Raw genomic sequence first — 18,477 nt, forward strand, 5'->3', positions numbered from 1 at the left:
GCAAAGGACAACACATAGGAAGACAGCTGCCAAGTCACTGTTTTGTTTACTTTCTTAAAAGACAAAGTAAGACTAAGAGAAACAGAATTGCTTTTATGCTTTAAGACAGAAAGAAAAATGTGAGGCCAAAGGGAAGGGGGGAAATGAGATTGAAGGAAAAAAGAGACCATTGCAAGGTACAAGAGCGTGCTCTCAAGTGATGACAGCTTTCTTTTGGGGGGCAAAAGGGAGTGTATTTAGCCACTCCAACAAATGTAAAATGAATCAGATAAAAGCCTGGTAATAGCCTGAAGTAATGTCCCTCTATTTTACACATTGCTGGGGACTCGCAGACAGAAATCAGAAAGGTCAGAAAAAGAGCTCAATGAATATAGCCCTAGGCACCAGGCCCAGGCATTACTTGGAGCTGGCATGCTAAACACCAGAAAGCAGCTGTCTCTGTTGGTATGTTCTGCATCAAGATATACACTCAGCATAGACAGTGGTGCAAGTAAGCCGGTACAGTCAGGTACACCATACCATTATGGGGGGAGGGATAGCTCAGTGGTTTGAGCATTGGCCTGCTAAACCCAGGGTTATGAGTTCAATCCTTGAAGGGACCACTTAGGAATCTGGAGCGAAAAATCAGTACTTGGTCCTGCTAGTGAAGGCAGGGGGCTGGACTCAATGACCTTCCAGTTCTATGAGATAGGTATATCTCCATATATTATTATTAAGACATTTATTGCTGGTACGCCGTACCGGAAAGACACATTTTCAAGAATGAATTGTAGAGCCCTGCACGGATACAAATTTATACCTGCGGATGTGGATATCCACAGAGAAATCGGTATCTGCTGAACTGCAGGGCTCTCCCGGGAACCACAGCGATGAAAGGAGCAGAACATGGGGCTGTTGCTCCCAAGAGCCAGTGCCCTGTGCTGGCAGCTTCTCCAACGCAGCTGTACCGCCCCTAGCCCTGTCCTCCGGCGGGGCTGTACAGCTGCGTGGAAGGGCTGGGAATGGTACAGTTGAATTGGAGGAGCTGCCAGTGCAGGGCACTGGCTCCTGAGAGCGGCAGCCCCTTGTTCTGTTCCTTTTGCTGTTGTGGTTCCCGGGAGAGCCCTGTGGTTCAGCGGATACAGATTTATCTCCATGGATATCCCCATCTGTGGGTATAAATTTTTATCTGTACAGGGCTCTTGTCACAGAATATTTTTTGTGAGTGGGGGACAGGAGGATCGGTACGGTACCGGTAAGAATTAAAATCTAATTGCACCACTGACCTGAGAGAGTAGGTTAAGAATAGATTGGGAATGCTCCCTAGCACCATTTTCAGAAGCTGGAGACTTTTGTTCTATTTTTATAAGCTGCGTGGAAGTTAACAATAAATTTGCTCAGTTTGATAAGTTCTTTAGCCTTATCCACTCTGTGTGTGTGTTTGTATGGGTATATACACACACAAAAGCTGATTATATGTAAACTAATGTAGGGGTTTCTAAAGGTATCCAGAATATGTCTTTATCTGCCCTGGTCTTAAAATGATTTTGTTATTCCAATCCCTTCCAGGCTCCAGACATGACCTCGTTGCCCCTATTTACTCATTCTATTGTACCACTTAACCATACCTTGATTTCTTTAACGACATTCATTAGAGTTTCAGAGGGACTGCTGTAATATATCTAACACCCAGGACCCATTAAGGCTTTTGCTGGCACAAATTACCTTTATGTAACTGCACAAATTTAATGGATGACATTTAAGGACAAATAAAAGATCTGTCTGTGTGCAGTCTTAAACTAGACCAGAGGTTCTGCAACTGGGGGTGGGCTGCCCTGGGGGAGGGGCATACAATATATTCTGAGGGGGGCGTGAGCAGCTTTAATCAAAGAAAACAACAACATACTGTGCACATTTTACCCACAGCAACGAATAACTAGCAAAGCTCATTCCTCCAGACATATCCAGTCCTCAAATGGCGCTGTGCATTTTGATGGATTTCATAGCATTGTACAAAGTCATTGCCATGTATACATTAATCCGTTTTCAAGGATGCTGTGTGCACATTTCGTTGTAAGCATCTACCACACTTGCAATTTTGCTTTTGCTCTTATTGAAACGGATCATTGGCTTGGTTTGAATCAATGCTTTACTGTTTTTAATATTTAGTGAGTGCTGCATGTTGATTTTTTTTATCAGTATATGTACTTGTATGGTGGTGGTGAGGCCTAAACTACTACGACACAAAGAAGGGGGCACCATCAAATACATTTGAGAACCACTGAACTAGACAATGGCAAACTGCAAAGATCCACCTGGTGGTAGATGACTGAACAAGGAGCAATGGTCTCAAGTTGCAGTGGGGGAGGTCTAGGTTGGATATTAGGAAACACTATTTCACTAGGAGGGTGGTGAAGCACTGGAATGGGTTACCGAGGGAGGTGGTGGAATCTCCATCCTTAGATGGAGGTTTTTAAGGCTCGGCTTGACAAAGCCCTGGCTGGGATGATTTAGTTGGAATTGGTTCTGAGTTGAGCAGGGGGTTGGACTAGATGACCTCCTGTCATAACTATAAAGGAAAGGGTAATAGCTGTCCTGTGTACAGTACTATAAAATCCCTCCTGGCCAGAGACTCCAAAATCCTTTTCCCTGTAAAGGGTTAAGAAGCTCAGGTAACCTGGCTGGCATCTGACCTAAAGGACCAATAAGGGGACAAGATACTTTCAAATCTTGGGGGAGGAAGGCTTTTGTTTGTGTTCTTTGTTTGGGAGTGTGTTCGTTCTCGGGACTGAGAGGGACCAGACATCAATCCAGGTTCTCCACATCTTTCTAAACAAGTCTCTCCTATTTCAAACTTGTAAGTAATTAGCCAGGCAAGGCGTGTTAGTTTTCCTTTGTTTCTCAACTTGTAAATGTACCTTTTACTAGAGTGTTTATCTTTGTTTGCTGTACTTCGAACCTAAGACTAGAGGGGAGTCCTCTGAGCTCTTTAAGTTTGATTACCCTGTAAGGTTAATTTCCATACTGACTTTACAGAAATGATTTTTACCTTTTTCTTTAATTAAAAGCCTTCTTTTTAAGAATCTGATTAATTTTTCCTTGTTTTTAGATCCAAGGGGGTTGGATCTGTATTCACCAGGAGTTGGTGAAAGGAAGGAGGGGGAAAGGTTAATTTCTCCTTGTTTTTAGATCCAAGGGGATTGGATCTGTGTTCACCAGGAGTTGGTGGGAGGAAGGAGGGGGGATGGTTAATTTCTCCTTGTTTTAAGATCCAGTGCTTCACCACCCTTGTTTAAGATCTGTCCCCAAGAGAAGTGAAGTCCAGAGAGGACCGTGAAGAACTTCAGAGGGATCTAACCAAGGTAGGTGAATGGGCAACACAATGGTAAATGAAATTCAGTGTTCATAACTGAAAAGTAATGATATTAGAGTGAAAATGTTTAACTATTCATACACCCTAAAGGGTTCTAAATTAATGGTATCATCTCAGGAAAGAAAACTGGGCATCTCTGTGGATAGCTCAAAGAAGAGCTCAATTCAATATGCAGCTCTGATCAAAAAAGAAAACAAGAAAACAAGATATTAGGGAGTTAGGAATGATAAATAATAGGAGAATATTATAATTGTAATTGCTTTCTATAAGTCAATAGTACAGCTTCATCTGATAATCACCCTATCTCAAAAAGGATATTGCAGAATTAGTGAGGGTTCAGAGAAGGAAATGCTTTGGAGCACAGAAAAGCTCTCATATGAAGAGAAATTGGAAAGGTTGGGATTGTTTATGTTAGAAAATAAATTAATAAAGAGAGGACATCATAGAAGTATATAAAATACGGAATGGTCTAGAGAAAGTTAATCGGGGACTTCCATTCTTCCTGTCTCATAACAAACGAAGAAGCCATTCAATTAAATTAAAAGGTGGAAATTTCAAAACCCGTAACAGGAAATACTTTTCCACACAATACATCATTAGAATAGTGGAATGTGGAACTCTTTGTTACAGGATGCTGCTGAGGCAAAACAAACAAACAAACAAACAAAAAAACCTTAAGTTTCAACTAGGGAGTGGATATTTATATGGATAAAAAGAATATCCAGTTATAATATTTAATGTTTACATACATTTTGGAAGAGTTATTAAATCTCATGCTTCACGCTTTTAAAACAATCTCGTTATGTAAGGATTAGGAGACCACGTAAAATGGGGGACCGATTATCCTACATCTGCCTAATGCAAGTTTTCTTGCACCTTCCTCTGAAGCACTGATGCTGGCCATTGTCAGAGACAGCATATCGTGCTAGATGGACCATGGGTCTAATCCAGTTATCAGGTCTTGTTTTCAACAACAATCCCATGGTGCTTTCCCTAAGAAGAGGGTCTTTTAGACTGTTGTCCTAGATGAGAATTTTCCCTGCCAACTACTGTCGTCCAGTGGTAGACACACTTCAATGATATTTAATGTATATATCTGTCTAAAGCTTTGGCATAATTGATGAAAGGCACTGTATAACATTAACGATACTATATTCTCCAATTCTGGATTGCTGCTGCTGCTTCTGCTGTTAATAAGTTTCTGTATCTCCTCGCAGCATTTAGAAATGTAACAAACGCTGTCATGGGTCATATATCATAATGTCCCGTAATTGTTCAATTACTTGCCATACACATTACTGGAATAGGGTAGTGAGAAGTACTTACTGAGTCCCCAGTTTCTAATGAGAACACCTAGCAAAATTGTAATCAGTAGCTTACAGGACTCTGTGTAGCCATATAATTTCCAATATAACAACCAACACAGCAATTTCCCGACATGTATTGCTAACTGCTAGCATAAAAGATATGTGGAATTGCTGCCATGGAACAGTACATTTAGAAATAGCAAGAAAAAAAACACCAGTTTCCCTGTATGTCTTATAACTACAAAAGCAATTTTGTTATGTATAAAAACATAAACCAAAGCACTATATGAATAATCGGAAGTGGAAACAGCATTAAGAGTGAGCTACGAAGTTCTGGTTTCACTCCATTTTTACAGGCTGGCAACAGTAGCATAAAGTAGTGCCAGAAGTGGAGAAGTATGATGATAAGGAGTGTGTTGATCTCCTTATTAAGGGACAAAAAGCTTCTATTTAACAACTGAATTATTTAATTTGAACATTACATAACTTTAATACAACAGCAGTCAGAACCTGAGCTTGACTGCACCCTATGGCTCCATCCTGCCTTTCAAAATGGAGGACGACCTTTGTTCTCTGCAGCCCCATCCCACAGCCCTACACAACAGCGATAGCTACTCCATTCAGCGAGGTGGAGGGAGTGTTTGAATTCAAGTTCTGCATGTTTGTTAAATTCTGTTACGAACAGCAAATCCTAAACTGTGTTTCACCTGCCCCTATTTTGATGGTTAAGTAGAAGTTCCCAGCTTGCTGATTCTATATAGGGGGCATCCTATCTAAACCACAAGAGTTAGAGACGGAAAAGACCAGTTAGGTCATTGAACGACCCTTCAGCAAGGGCACATAACCTATGACTTCATTTTGTATATAATCTGCTTTAGGGATAAAGTTTTACATTTGCATCTGCACAGATTTGTGGTGTGACATTCACAATCCAGCAGCTGAGATGCAACAGAATAAAACAAAAAACAAACCCTTAGCAGAAAAGTGAAATTCTTACAGTTTAGAAGCTTCCTCAGCTCTATAGATGGATCAATCTTCATATGAACCATTCTTGAACCATTCTTCTCGGAGGTTTTTTTTTGGTATCTACTTTATTTCTATTAATATTTGTAGATTATAATTTTGCTTTTTTAATGTATCTTTATTTCTGGACTGAACAATTGATTCTCCCATTCATACATATGAGATTTACATGAGTGACTCCTATTAGAGTTAATGGACACGTGTAAGTCCCACCAGCTCACCGCACATGCACACACAGGAGCATAAGTCTCAAAATAAAGACAACTTGGTATCCAATGTCCCCCCTGTGCTTATGGAGGAATCCTTAGTCCAGATTTTGATATCCTTACTCACGCTGAGTAAAACCCTTTCTCACACGGAGTAACACCTTAACCCATGAAATGTTTTACTGATTTCAGCAGAAATCTCTGTGGAGCAAAACGCTTACTCAGCAAGAGTAAGGGCATCAGAATGGCTTTGGATATTCTAATTTTGAAACAATTAAAAAGTGACTGATGGCATTAAAGACATACTGATAAGTGAGAAGTTAAGCTGGTGGTATAAGCAATTTTAATATAGAGAATCTCTGTTTGATATAAATAGACTAAAAGTCCCAAATTGTTTCAGTGCATTACAATGAACAAGCTACAATTCTAGTAACTATGCTTACTGTGCAGATTTTTTGTGGAAAAATATTTAAGTTATATGTGGGGTGCATGGCATAAAATTTTCCATCCATGCTTTATTAGGACTAAATTAGATTATTAATGGCATAGTATTAATTCTATCATACGGCCATTCTGAGGTTGAATAATGTCTGTACAACACTTTGAATAAGTTAAGAGCTAAATATTATCTTTACAAAGCTGAACCATTAAAAATTATAGTTACTGTTCAACATGTATAAAGTTTACTTTCTGTGCCTTATTCAGACAAGGCAAACCAACTCAATTGCTTAGTTTCATGGTGGACTCTCATCATTATCACTTTCTGGTTTAGCACAATTTCCAGCAAAACAGAGACATATTTAATTACAATCAAAGATTTTGCCTGCACTTTGGATTTAGAGAAAAATTACTTCTCTTTGTGTTGCGTTTTGTTTTCACATTCACTTGCCCCCCCTCCCCTTTTCTCTCTTTAAAACAAATCTTACACTGGGGCCTTATACCGTAATCTCGGGCAGTGTTTTAAATGGAATTGTAATTTGTTGCTCATATGTGTCAAGAATTGTTTTTAAAATATTCAAAATATAGATTAGAAAATGCAAAGAATATAGTGTCCATTTATGTTGACTGCTTTATCAGAACTGACTATTGCACGTAGCTGTTTTTCACAGAGCAATCAGTCACTAAATAAAGGAGCAAATAATTGATCTGATTGCTTACATCAAAGTCCTTATTTATTATTCTAATTCAGATAAAGATTGCCTGCAAGTTGTGTTTTTCATCTCCTGGGGCTCTAAGGGTTTATTCAGAGGCATGCTCGGGAGATAGGGCATAGCAAGACAAGTGATTTGAGGCTAGATAGTGACAGCTGTGACAGAAAGTAATAACAGTGCTTGCCAGCTAGTTTAAAGGTCTGGATGGACAAGGTACAAGGCACGGGGGTAAAGAACACCCTGTCTTTCAGAGAAGGATAATACCTATTGTCATTACAGTACATGAACCCTAATGTAGCCCCCCTTCAAAGCAAATCTGTAAGAGCTCTGCTGTTTGGAAGTATTTGGGGACATCCTAGCTTAATATGAATTGTGGTATGTGAAAAATGTCTGGAAAGAACCAATAAATACAAATAAGTGTATTGGGATTCTTGTTGAGATACACAACCTGCTAGAAAACACAAGGTTGAGTGCAGGGAGTGGAGGGAAGTTGGATAAACATTCCATAGCCTCCAACATCCTCTCTTTAAAGTAGGGGAAGTGTACAAAGGATGTAGCCACACACAAGAGGGGAACAATAGAAACATTTATCTGGAAAAGGAAAGAAACTATGTCCTCTCTCTTTGTGGATACAAAGAGAAGAATTTCTTTTAAAGGAGAGCTTAAAGTGAGGCTCTTAGGTACTCATTTCGGCACCTAAATAAGTAGCCTGATTTTCAAAAGTGCTAAGGACAGCTCCCATTACTTTAAGGTCCTTCACAGGTTAGTTCTGCTCTACCTATCAGATCTTATAAGTTACCAAGCCCACTTCTGCTCTGCCAACAATTAGCCCATTAGCCCAATTTTTCTTCACTCACTTTTTTGCTTTTTCCCACACTGCTCCTTATGCATGGGAGCAGCTCCCTGTCAATATCCATAAAGCCACTCACTATGTTGTTCTCCTTAAAATCCCTCTTTAAAACTCATCTGTGGGGTGATGCCTACAAAACACTTGACAGTGGCTAAGCAGTTGGTGTTCTGAGACTGTTAATTGTCTCATCATATGCTAGATTGTAAACTCCTTCAAGATGGAACATTTGCTTATTACGTGTGTACAGCACCTAGCATAATGGGGTCTTGATCCCTGATGGAGACCTCTAGGCCTTACCACCATACCAATAATAATAATTGAACCAGAAAGAAAAGAACTAGAAACTGCACAAGAAAGCCCGACTTCAGGAGAATTCCAGTCTCATTTTCTAGCATGAAGATGTTCAGATAAGCTGCCAATGAGGTATACAAACTTTTGGATGTTTATCTGAATCAAATGCACATCCATGCATTCTGAGCTTGCCTATCACTTGGTGGCACATCCCTTGAGTCTTCTGTTTTTTAAAAAATATTGTATGCAAAATTTTAGTACTTGTGGAAATTTCCAAATGAAGTCTTCTGCTTATCCACAGAACTGGCACAGCATAGTCACTTATAGTGTGAGCTTCCTTGCATTAGAATCATAGAATCATAGAATATCAGGGTTGGAAGGGACCTCAAGAGGTCATCTAGTCCAACCCCCTGCTCAAAGCAGGACCAATTCCCAACTAAATCATCCCAGCCAGGGCTATGTCAAGCCGGGCCTTAAAAACCTCCAAGGAAGGAGACTCCACCACCTCCCTAGGTAACTCATTCCAGTGTTTCGCCACCCTCCTAGTGAAATAGTTTTTCCTAATATCCAACCTGGAACTCCCACACTGCAACTTGAGACCATTGGTCCTTGTTCTGTCATCTGCCACCACTGAGAACAGCCGAGCTCCATCCTCTTTGGAACCCCCCTTCAGGTAGTTGAAGGCTACTATCAAATCCCCCCTCATTCTTCTCTTCTGGAGACTAAACAATCCCAGTTCCCTCAGCCTCTCCTCATAAGTCATGTGCTCCAGACCCCTAATCATTTTTGTTGCCCTCCGTTGGACTCTTTCCAATTTTTCCACATCCTTCTTGTAGTGTGGGGCCCAAAACTGGACACAGTATTCCAGATGAGGCCTCACCAATGTCGAATAAAGGGGAACGATCACGTTCCTCGATCTGCTGGCAATGCCCCTACTTATACAGCCCAAAATGCCGTTAGCCTTCTTGGCAACAAGAGCACACTGTTGACTCATATCCAGCTTCTCATCCACTGTGACCCCTAGGTCCTTTTCTGCAGAACTGCTACCTAGCCATTTGGTCCCTAGTCTGTAGCAGTGCATGGGATTCTTCCGTCCTAAGTGCAGGACTCTGCACTTGTCCTTGTTGAACCTCATCAGGTTTTTTTTGGCCCAATCCTCTAATTTGTCTAGGTCCCTCTGTATCCAATCCCTACCCTCTAGTGTATCTACCACGCCTCCTAGTCTAGTGTCATCTGCAAACTTGCTGAGACTGCAGTCCACACCATCCTCCAGATCATTAATAAAGATATTAAACAAAACTGGCCCCAGGACCGGCCCTTGGGGCACTCCGCTTGAAACCGGCTGCCAACTAGACATGGAGCCATTGATCACTACCCGTTGAGCCCGACGATCTAGCCAGCTTTCTATCCACCTTACAGTCCATTCATCCAGCCCATACTTCTTTAACTTGGCGGCAAGAATACTGTGGGAGACCGTATCAAAAGCTTTGCTAAAGTCAAGGAATAACACATCCACTGCTTTCCCCTCATCCACAGAGCCAGTTATCTCATCATAGAAGGCAATTAGGTTAGTCAGGCACGACTTCCCCTTCGTGAATCCGTGCTGACTGTTCCTGATCACTTTCCTCTCCTCTAAATGTTTCATAATTGATTCCTTGAGGACCTGCTCCATGATTTTTCCAGGCACTGAGGTGAGGCTGACTGGCCTGTAGTTCCCCGGATCCTCCTTCTTCCCTTTTTTAAAGATGGGCACTACATTAGCCTTTTTCCAGTCATCTGGGACCTCCCCCGATCGCCATGAGTTTTCAAAAATAATGGCTAATGGCTCTGCAATCTCACCCGCCAACTCCTTTAGCACCCTCGGATGCAGCACATCCGGCCCCATGGACTTGTGCACGTCCAGTTTTTCTAAATAGTCCCGAACCACTTCTTTCTCCACAGAGGGCTGGCCACCTTCTCCCCATACTGTACTGCCCAGTGCAGCAATCTGGGAGCTGACCTTGTTCGTGAAGACAGAGGCAAAAAAATCATTGAGTACGTTAGCTTTTTCCACATCCTCGGTCACTAGGTTGCCTCCCTCATTCAGTAAGGGGCCCACACTTTCCTTGATTTTCTTCTTGTTGCTAACATACCTGAAGAAACCCTTCTTGTTACTCTTAACATCTCTTGCTAACTGCAACTCCAAGTGTGATTTGGCCTTCCTGATTTCACTCCTGCATGCCTGAGCAATATTTTTATACTCCTCCCTGGTCAGTTGTCCAATCTTCCACTTCTTGTAAGCTTCTTTTTTGCGTTTAAGATCAGCAAGGATTTCACTGTTTAGCCAAGCTGGTCGCCTGCCATATTTACTATTCTTTCTACACATCGGGATGGTTTGTTCCTGCAACCGCAATAAGGATTCTTTAAAATACAGCCAGCTCTCCTGGACCCCTTTGCCCTTCATGTTATTCTCCCAGGGGATCCTGCCCATCTGTTCCCTGAGGGAGTCAAAGTCTGCTTTTCTGAAGTCCAGGGTCCGTATTCTGCTGCTCTCCTTTCTTCCTTGTGTAAGGATCCTGAACTCGACCATCTCATGGTCACTGCCTCCCAGGTTCCCATCCACTTTTGCTTCCCCTACTAATTCTTCCCTGTTTGTGAGCAGCAGGTCAAGAAAAGCTCTGCCCCTAGTTGGTTCCTCCAGCAATTGCACCAGGAAATTGTCCCCTACACGTTCCAAAAACTTCCTGGATTGTCTGTGCACTGCTGTATTGCTCTCCCAGCAGATATCAGGGTGATTAAAGTCTCCCATGAGAACCAGGGCCTGCAATCCAGCAACTTCTGCTAGTTGCCAGAAGAAAGCCTCGTCCACCTCATCCCCCTGGTCTGGTGGTCTATAGCAGACTCCAACCACGACATTACCCTGTCAATCGACCTAAAAGGATTAGGGCCCAGATCCACAAGGGGATTTAGGTTTGGCAATGTGAAGTATTGCAACACCTATGATTTAGGCGCCTAGAAAAGCTCTGGAATCCTCAAATCCTGGGTTAGGCACCTAGGCTCTCTTTATTCCTATACAATGAATGAGGGGGAGAGAAGCTTCTGAGAATGAGATCCATACAAGCCAGCTCGCTAGGTTGGGAGCTGGCTAAGATAACCAATGGGAGATGCGAACAAGAGGGATGTGTCCTAAACCCCTCCCCTCTCATGGAGTTAGGCACCTAAATCCAGGCTGCAGGAAGGTGCCTAGCTCTGTTTGCGATCCACATCTGGGAACTCTCTCCTGGAAGAGAGGTGGCTTAGGTACCTAACATGTTTCTTGTGAGACCAAGGTAAGGCGCCTAACTCCACATACAAAACAGCCATGTGGGAGAGTAGGAGTAGGGTGACCAGATGTCCCAATTTTATAGGGACAGTCCCAATTTTGGGGTCTTTTTCTTATATCGGCTCCTATTACCCCCCACCCCATCCCGATTTTTCACATTTGCTGTCTGGTCACCCTAAGTAGGTGTCAGAGGTGTTCCTTATAATCTTTAGCCCAATGGTTAGATTACTCACTCAAAATGTGAGAGATTATAGTTCAATTACTCCCTCTTTGCAATAAGGAGAAGGGATTTGAACAGAGGCACTGGGGATGCATGGAGTTTTACAGGGATCCCCCTGGGTTGGATGCCTGCATAATAGTTCACAGAAGGATGGCATGTTAGGTCTCTGCCAAGAATCAGTTGCCCACTGGTCATAATCATTGAAAAATATATGGATGGATAATATTTTAGGAGTTATGTATCTATAATAAAAATTATGTTCTTAAGATCTTGGCATTAAGGCAGGTTTAAGGGACATACCAGTTATGCTTTGCTCTTTGTTATTCCCAGTTTGACCCCAATGTTTTGATGTGGAAATGTTGACTGTCTTGATTTAAAAGTAATTCCCAGAATTACTGTCTTCAAATGAGGTTTCAGTACAATGGGTCTGTGTGAATAATAGATGCAGCTAACAGGTATTTTATGACTGTTCAGCTTTACTTTTAATATTGCCAGTTGGCACAAACTGAAAAGCATTGCAACCAAAAGTAAGACAAAGAGTGGTATTTGGTTGAAAAAGGAGGCATACCCTCACCCTGGTTTTATGCTATTTTTCTTTTTCCTCAGGTTTAGTTTATAAATTGCAACAAATTAGAGTAATTACTCAGTTAAGCAGAGAGTACATGCAACTGGCTATGCAGCAAAGATCAACTTGTGAGGATGTAAAAGGGAAGCAGACATTTTTCTAGTACTTATTTGCAGGGCTGTCCCTAGACATTGTGGTGCTCTATGCAGCCCCCCCCCCCCGGGGGGGGGGCTGGCCCCAGGCCTCTGCAGGGGAGCAGGGCTGTGCCCAAGGTCTGTGGGGGGCAGGAGGGAAACCGCCCCTCAGCACAAGCCAGCAGAGTGGGTTGTGGCTGGGTCGCTCCATTTCCTGCCACCTGGTGATTGCCAGGCAGGCCCAACCCCACACTCACGGGGCGGCGGGAAGTGGAGTGACCCGGCCCCAACCCACTCCGCTCTGCTTCCCTGGCTCCCAGCCTTGGGACTTGGGGGGCAGGGGGAAACCACCCCCCAGCACTCACCGGCAACGTGGAGCAGGCTGGGGCCGGATTGCTCCACTTCCCGCCGTCTGGTGAGTGCAGGGCGCAGCCGACCCCTGCTGCAGTCCCCTGGGATGTAGCTCAGGGGAAGGGGTGGGAAGAGGCAGGGCGGGGGCAGCTTTCCTGGCCGGCTCAGCCGGCTGGGGGATTGGCTGGCCGCTGGAGCAGCACACAGCTGCATAGTTTGTGTATGGGTAAGGACAGCCCTGCTTATTTGTTAACACCATGCTTGCTAATGATATGCTGTGTGCTGCTTTTCTCAGAATGCACCTATGCAAAGAATGGTATAATGCTTTGAAAGATAGGCCTGTCCATCACTCTACTAGAGATGGGTCAACCTACAAAGATCCAAAATTAAATTTATATGCAATAATGGGCTGAAAATCTCTTCAGAATAGGATTTATCATTAGATTTCTGTGGCCCTACTTCTTGTGAGAAGTACCACAGCAAACGAAGTGTGTTTGTAGTGCAGGTAGGCATACTTTAGCTAGCACAGGTAACAACAGTAGTGAGGAAGTGGTGCCACAGGCTTCAGTGCCAACTAGCAACCCCAGTACAAGCCTATCGGGAACCCTGGGTAGGTACCTAGGAGCTAGCCCATGCTGAAGTCTGAGGCGCCATGTCATCACTACTGTTGTTACCTGCTCTAGCTAAAGCTAGAATGGGCATGCCTATCCCTGCTACAATCACACCTTGATTTGTTGGGTAGATGTACTCTCAGACAGCATACCATCATTTCTAGTCCTAGCTGGAAACTTGAATTGGAAACAAGTTGCATATTGTAGAACCACAAAGGGTATTGTTAAGAGTTTTGGTCTAAAATTGGTGATGGTAAGTCCAGCTTTTTCCTTTTTTATTTGAACCAGTTTCCCTGCTCTAGATAATTCTGACTTTGGGTCCTTCTAGTACTTGTGGAGATTTCACTAGCTAGCTGTCATAACTATAAAGGGAAGGGTAACAGCTGTCCTGTGTACAGTACTATAAAATCCCTCCTGGCCAGAGACTCCAAAATCCTTTTCCCTGTAAAGGGTTAAGAAGCTCAGGTAACCTGGCTGGCATCTGACCAAAGGACCAATAAAGGGACAAGATACTTTCAAATCTTGGGGGGAGGGGGGAAAAGGCTTTTGTTTGTGCTCTTTGTTTGGGAGGCGTTCGCTCTTGGGACTGAGAGGGACCAGACATCAATCCAGGTTCTCCCCATCTTTCTAAACAAGTCTCTCCTATTTCAACCTTGTAAGTAAATAGCCAGGCAAGGCGTCTTAGTTTTACTTTGTTTTCTCAACTTGTAAATGTACCTTTTACTAGAGTGTTTATCTTTGTTTGCTGTACTTTGAACCTAAGACTAGAGGGGAGTCCTCTGAGCTCTTTAAGTTTGATTACCCTGTAAAGCTATTTTCCATACTGATTTTACAGAGACGATTTTTACCTTTTTCTTTAATTAAAAGCCTTCTTTTTAAGAACCTGATTGATTTTTCCTTGTTTTTAGCTCCAAGGGGTTTGGATCTTGATTCACCAGGAGTTGGTGAAAGGAAGGAGGGGGAATGGTTAATTTCTCCTTGTTTTAGATCCAAGGGGGTTGGATCTGTATTCACCAGGAGTTGGTGAAAGGAAGGAGGGGGAATGGTTAATTTCTCCTTGTTTTAGATCCAAGGAGGTTGGATCTGTATTCACCAGGAGTTGGTGGGAGAAAGAAGGGGGGATGGTTAATTTCTCCTTGTTTTAAGATCCAAGGAGTTTGGATCTGTATTCACCAGGGAATTGGTGAAAGGTTTCTCAAGGCTTCCCAGGAGAGGGAATCCACTGGGATGGTGGCAGCGGACCAGACCTAAGCTGGTAGTTAAGCTTAGAAGTTTTCATGCAGGCCCCTACATTTGTACCCTAAAGTTCAAAGTGGGGATACAGCCTTGACACTAGCGTAACGGGTCAAAGTTAATGGTTAAATTGTCTGAAGTTACATCCAGGCAAAACCATTGACTTCAATCCCTTTCATTCTAGTGACTTCATTGGTGTTGGCTGGATGTAATTGCAAGCAGAATTTGGCTTATTTTCTTTACATACTTAAACCCATTTCCACTCTGGCCTTGTAAGCTCACCCAGGGTATAATTTGATCTGTTAAAAAAAAAAAAGATGATCTTGTTTTTCCTGTGTTGCTTATTTCCCTCTTTGCAATTATTCATTGTGATAAACTAACAGCCTCTGTGCTAAGTGCTGGTTTGCTTCCCAAATTTTGAGCAGTTTTGTAAACTAAAGTTTTACACTCCCACCATAGTTAGGATAACTTCATTCCCCAATGGATACTTAGCACATCTAATTACTCTAATTCTGACCTACCAACACTGTTGAAAAATGTCTCTCTTCTTTCATTTCAGGAGCTTTCCAGCTGCAACATGTTCCACTGAATAAAACATTTCAGTGAATTTTACCTATAAATAATACAGTACCCAGACCAATGTACACCGAACTGTACATAATAACTTCAGAATTCCATTGAGGATTTCTAATGACATCATAATGAACTACAAGAGCAGACTGGAAATGGAACTGTAATATTATATTACTATTTAGATATATTTTATTCTTATTATGTATGGTAAGAAAGCTCACAGCCATTTTTTGCATTGATTGGAACATTTTTCTTGAGCATTTCAGAAGCATTCAGGACATAATTTCAAAGCAGGATGCAGTGGCTGCAGGCACAAAAAAAATCATATTTATGAGCACAAGTTGAGTGACTGAGCACACAAATGGCACATGCACACATTTATCTATGTTGCCAGTGTAAATGCCTGTGTGTGCACAAATCTGGATTTTTTTCACCCTGTTTTGGCAACGTCCCTTAAGGCTTATTAAAAATGAAATTTTTATATGTGAAGATCAAAGCTGACACCACACTGAAATATCATTTTACCATACTCTAGTGTGCAAACAAGCGTGGTTGAGAGAACAATTTATTGACACTTTGTTTTTGTCCTGTAAGACTGAAAGAAATCTTTTTTTTTTTTAAAAAAAACAGCTGAGATCCTTTACTAATCAACAGATCAACAGCCCAAACTTACCCCCCAATGAGTCTAACATTTCAGTTCTGCCAAAGCACCTCTTCAGCAACCAGAGATATCACAATTTAACATTCAAATATCAAAAGAAGATTTTAATTTGACCTAAGCCATTATATAATGCAGTTTGGATGAGTTTGTATGCACAGTAGGACACGTTGGGCAGCATGATCATAACGGTACATAGGCACGATGAGCCTGAGTCACAAATTTTGGTTTCAAAAAGAGAGAGAAATCTGAATTTTCTCTAAATTCAGGAGTGTTTAATAGATTCTAAGCAAGTTCTAGCCATTAGGGGCCACTGTGGTCATCTAGTCGGACCTCCTGCATAACACAGCCCATAACTTCCTTGAATTAATTCCTGTTTGAACTACAGCATATCTTTAGAAAAAAGATCCAATCTTGATTTAAAAATTGCCAGTGATGAAGAATCCACCACGATCCTTGGAAAATTGTTCTCATGGTTAATTAAAATGTACGCCTTATTTCCGGTCTGAATTTGTCTAGCTTCAGCTTCTAGCCACTGGATTGTGGTATACCTTTGTCTGCTAGACTGAAGAGCCCGTTATCAAATATTTGTTAACCACATAGGTACTTACAGACTGATCAAGTCACCCCTTAATTTCTTCTTTGTTAAGCTAAATAGATTGAGCTCCTTGAGTCCTTAATTATATGACATGCTTTCCAATCCTTTAATCATTCTCTTCTCAGAACCCTCTCCAGTTTATCACTTATTCTGATCTGGGGTTCTCATTCAAGCCCATCTCCAGTACACCCCAGCACCTGCTTACTCTCCAGCTGTTCCTTTTCTCCCTGGAAAGGCATATAGCTGCATGTACAGCTCTTCTTAATAGCTATTCCTCCCTATCCAAACCAAGGATTTACAGAAAGGTCTCATCATCCCCTCTCTCTCCAGGCAGATATATGACAAAGCCACCTGGCCCTAAGAACTGAGCCCTGCTACCAAGAATGGGTGGTGGTCTCCCAGTAAGCAGGGCTGGCTAGAACTCCCTTCTTGTATGGGAGATGAAGGAAGGGGGAGGCAAAATTAGTGGTGGGGTCATGGAAGGGGAGGCAGAGTGACATTTGGAGAAGGAACAAAATCAGACAGATATTTATAGGGGGTTGGGAAGAGACATGTTCTTGCGGGGGGTGGGGAGGGGGGAGACATATAGGGGCTCCCTTCCTGAGGGAACAGACATTTTTATGGGGGTAAGAGACTATGTTCCCCCCCTTCTTCATCAAAGTCTCTGCGTCTTTCCAAAATCTTTGCCTTCCCTTGCATATACAGTTTCTGTTTTTTGGTAAGAAGAGAGTCAGCGATTTTGGTGGGTGGGGTGGGAGATGATGACACATGGAGTGCTGTTTGCGGAGGGAGTCATGAGTTTGGAGAACAGAGGAGGAGTAAAGTAGAGATAAAGGTTCCTATGGTAAGAGGGAGAGAGAAATACATAGGGAGACTTGAAAAAGGAGATGGGAGGTGTGACTTGCACTTTATATAATTTTATAAAAATATGCTAATATAACTGAAATATGCTTTTTACAAAAGGTCTCATGTAAGGTATCATTACAAAGCTTATAATCTACTAAGTGTGATCATCCTATTTGTATAAATGTACCATTCTTGTATCTGAAACTAGAAATATAAAATATAACTCTAAGGGCCTATTGTAATTATGCAAAGTGTGGGCCATTAATGGTGGTCTGAAATCTTGATAACTCCTATTAACCAATTGACTGCAGATGGCTCTGTTTTACCTGTAAGTCTTTCTGTATACATGTGTGCTGGCAAGTGGGTAATGAAACCTTACAGTGACATGTGATCATGTCACCTGAACTGGAATCCATCTTTAACCTGGTGTCTTTCCATTAAGAAGGGGGGGGGGGGGGGAACCCAGAGAGGGACAAAGGATTGCTGCCTTATGCAAAAGATATATAAATGGGTGGATCAGAACAAAGGAGAAGCCATCATGAGGAATCTCCTAGCTACCACCTGAGCTGAACCAAGGGCTGTACCAGGGGAAAGGATTGTGCCCAGACTAGGAAGGCATCCAGTCTATGAAAGAAACTTATTGAAACATCTCTGAGGGTGAGATTTTATCTGTACTCAATTGTATTAATGTATTAGGCTTAGATTTGCCTGTTTTATTTTATTTCACTTGGTAATTCACTTTGTTCTGTCTGTTACTACTTGAAACCACTTAAATCCTAAAATCCTTAAATCCCCGACCGGGGTTATTCTATCTACTACCTAAGATCCATAAACCTGGAAATCCTGGATGCCCCATCATCTCGGGCATTGGCACTCTCACTGAAGGACTGTCTGGACATGTGGACTCCCTACTCAGACCCTACGCCACCAGGACTCCCAGCTATCTCCGTGACACCACAGATTTCCTGAGAAAACTGCAATGCATTGGTGACCTCCCAGAAAACACCATCCTAGCCACCATGGATGTAGAGGCTCTCTACACAAACATCCCACATACAGATGGAATACAAGCTGTCAGGAACAGTATCCCTGATGATGACACAGCACAACTTATTGCCGAGCTCTGTGACTTTATCCTCACGCACAATTATTTCAAATTTGGTGACAATATATACCTCCAGACCAGTGGCACCGCTATGGGCACCCG

The 18,477-nt window shown here is 42.3% G+C and overlaps 1 protein-coding gene across 1 annotated transcript in view; it reads right to left on the reverse strand.

The window, feature by feature from the left end:
* The window catches only part of GRID2 (glutamate ionotropic receptor delta type subunit 2), a 1,042,513-nt gene that overhangs the window by 149,461 nt on the left and 874,575 nt on the right, over window positions 1–18,477 (reverse strand). The gene's annotated exons all lie outside the window — the stretch shown is intronic.

This window comes from Trachemys scripta, chromosome 5, assembly GCF_013100865.1.
Source record: "Trachemys scripta elegans isolate TJP31775 chromosome 5, CAS_Tse_1.0, whole genome shotgun sequence".
NCBI lineage: Eukaryota > Metazoa > Chordata > Testudines > Emydidae > Trachemys > Trachemys scripta.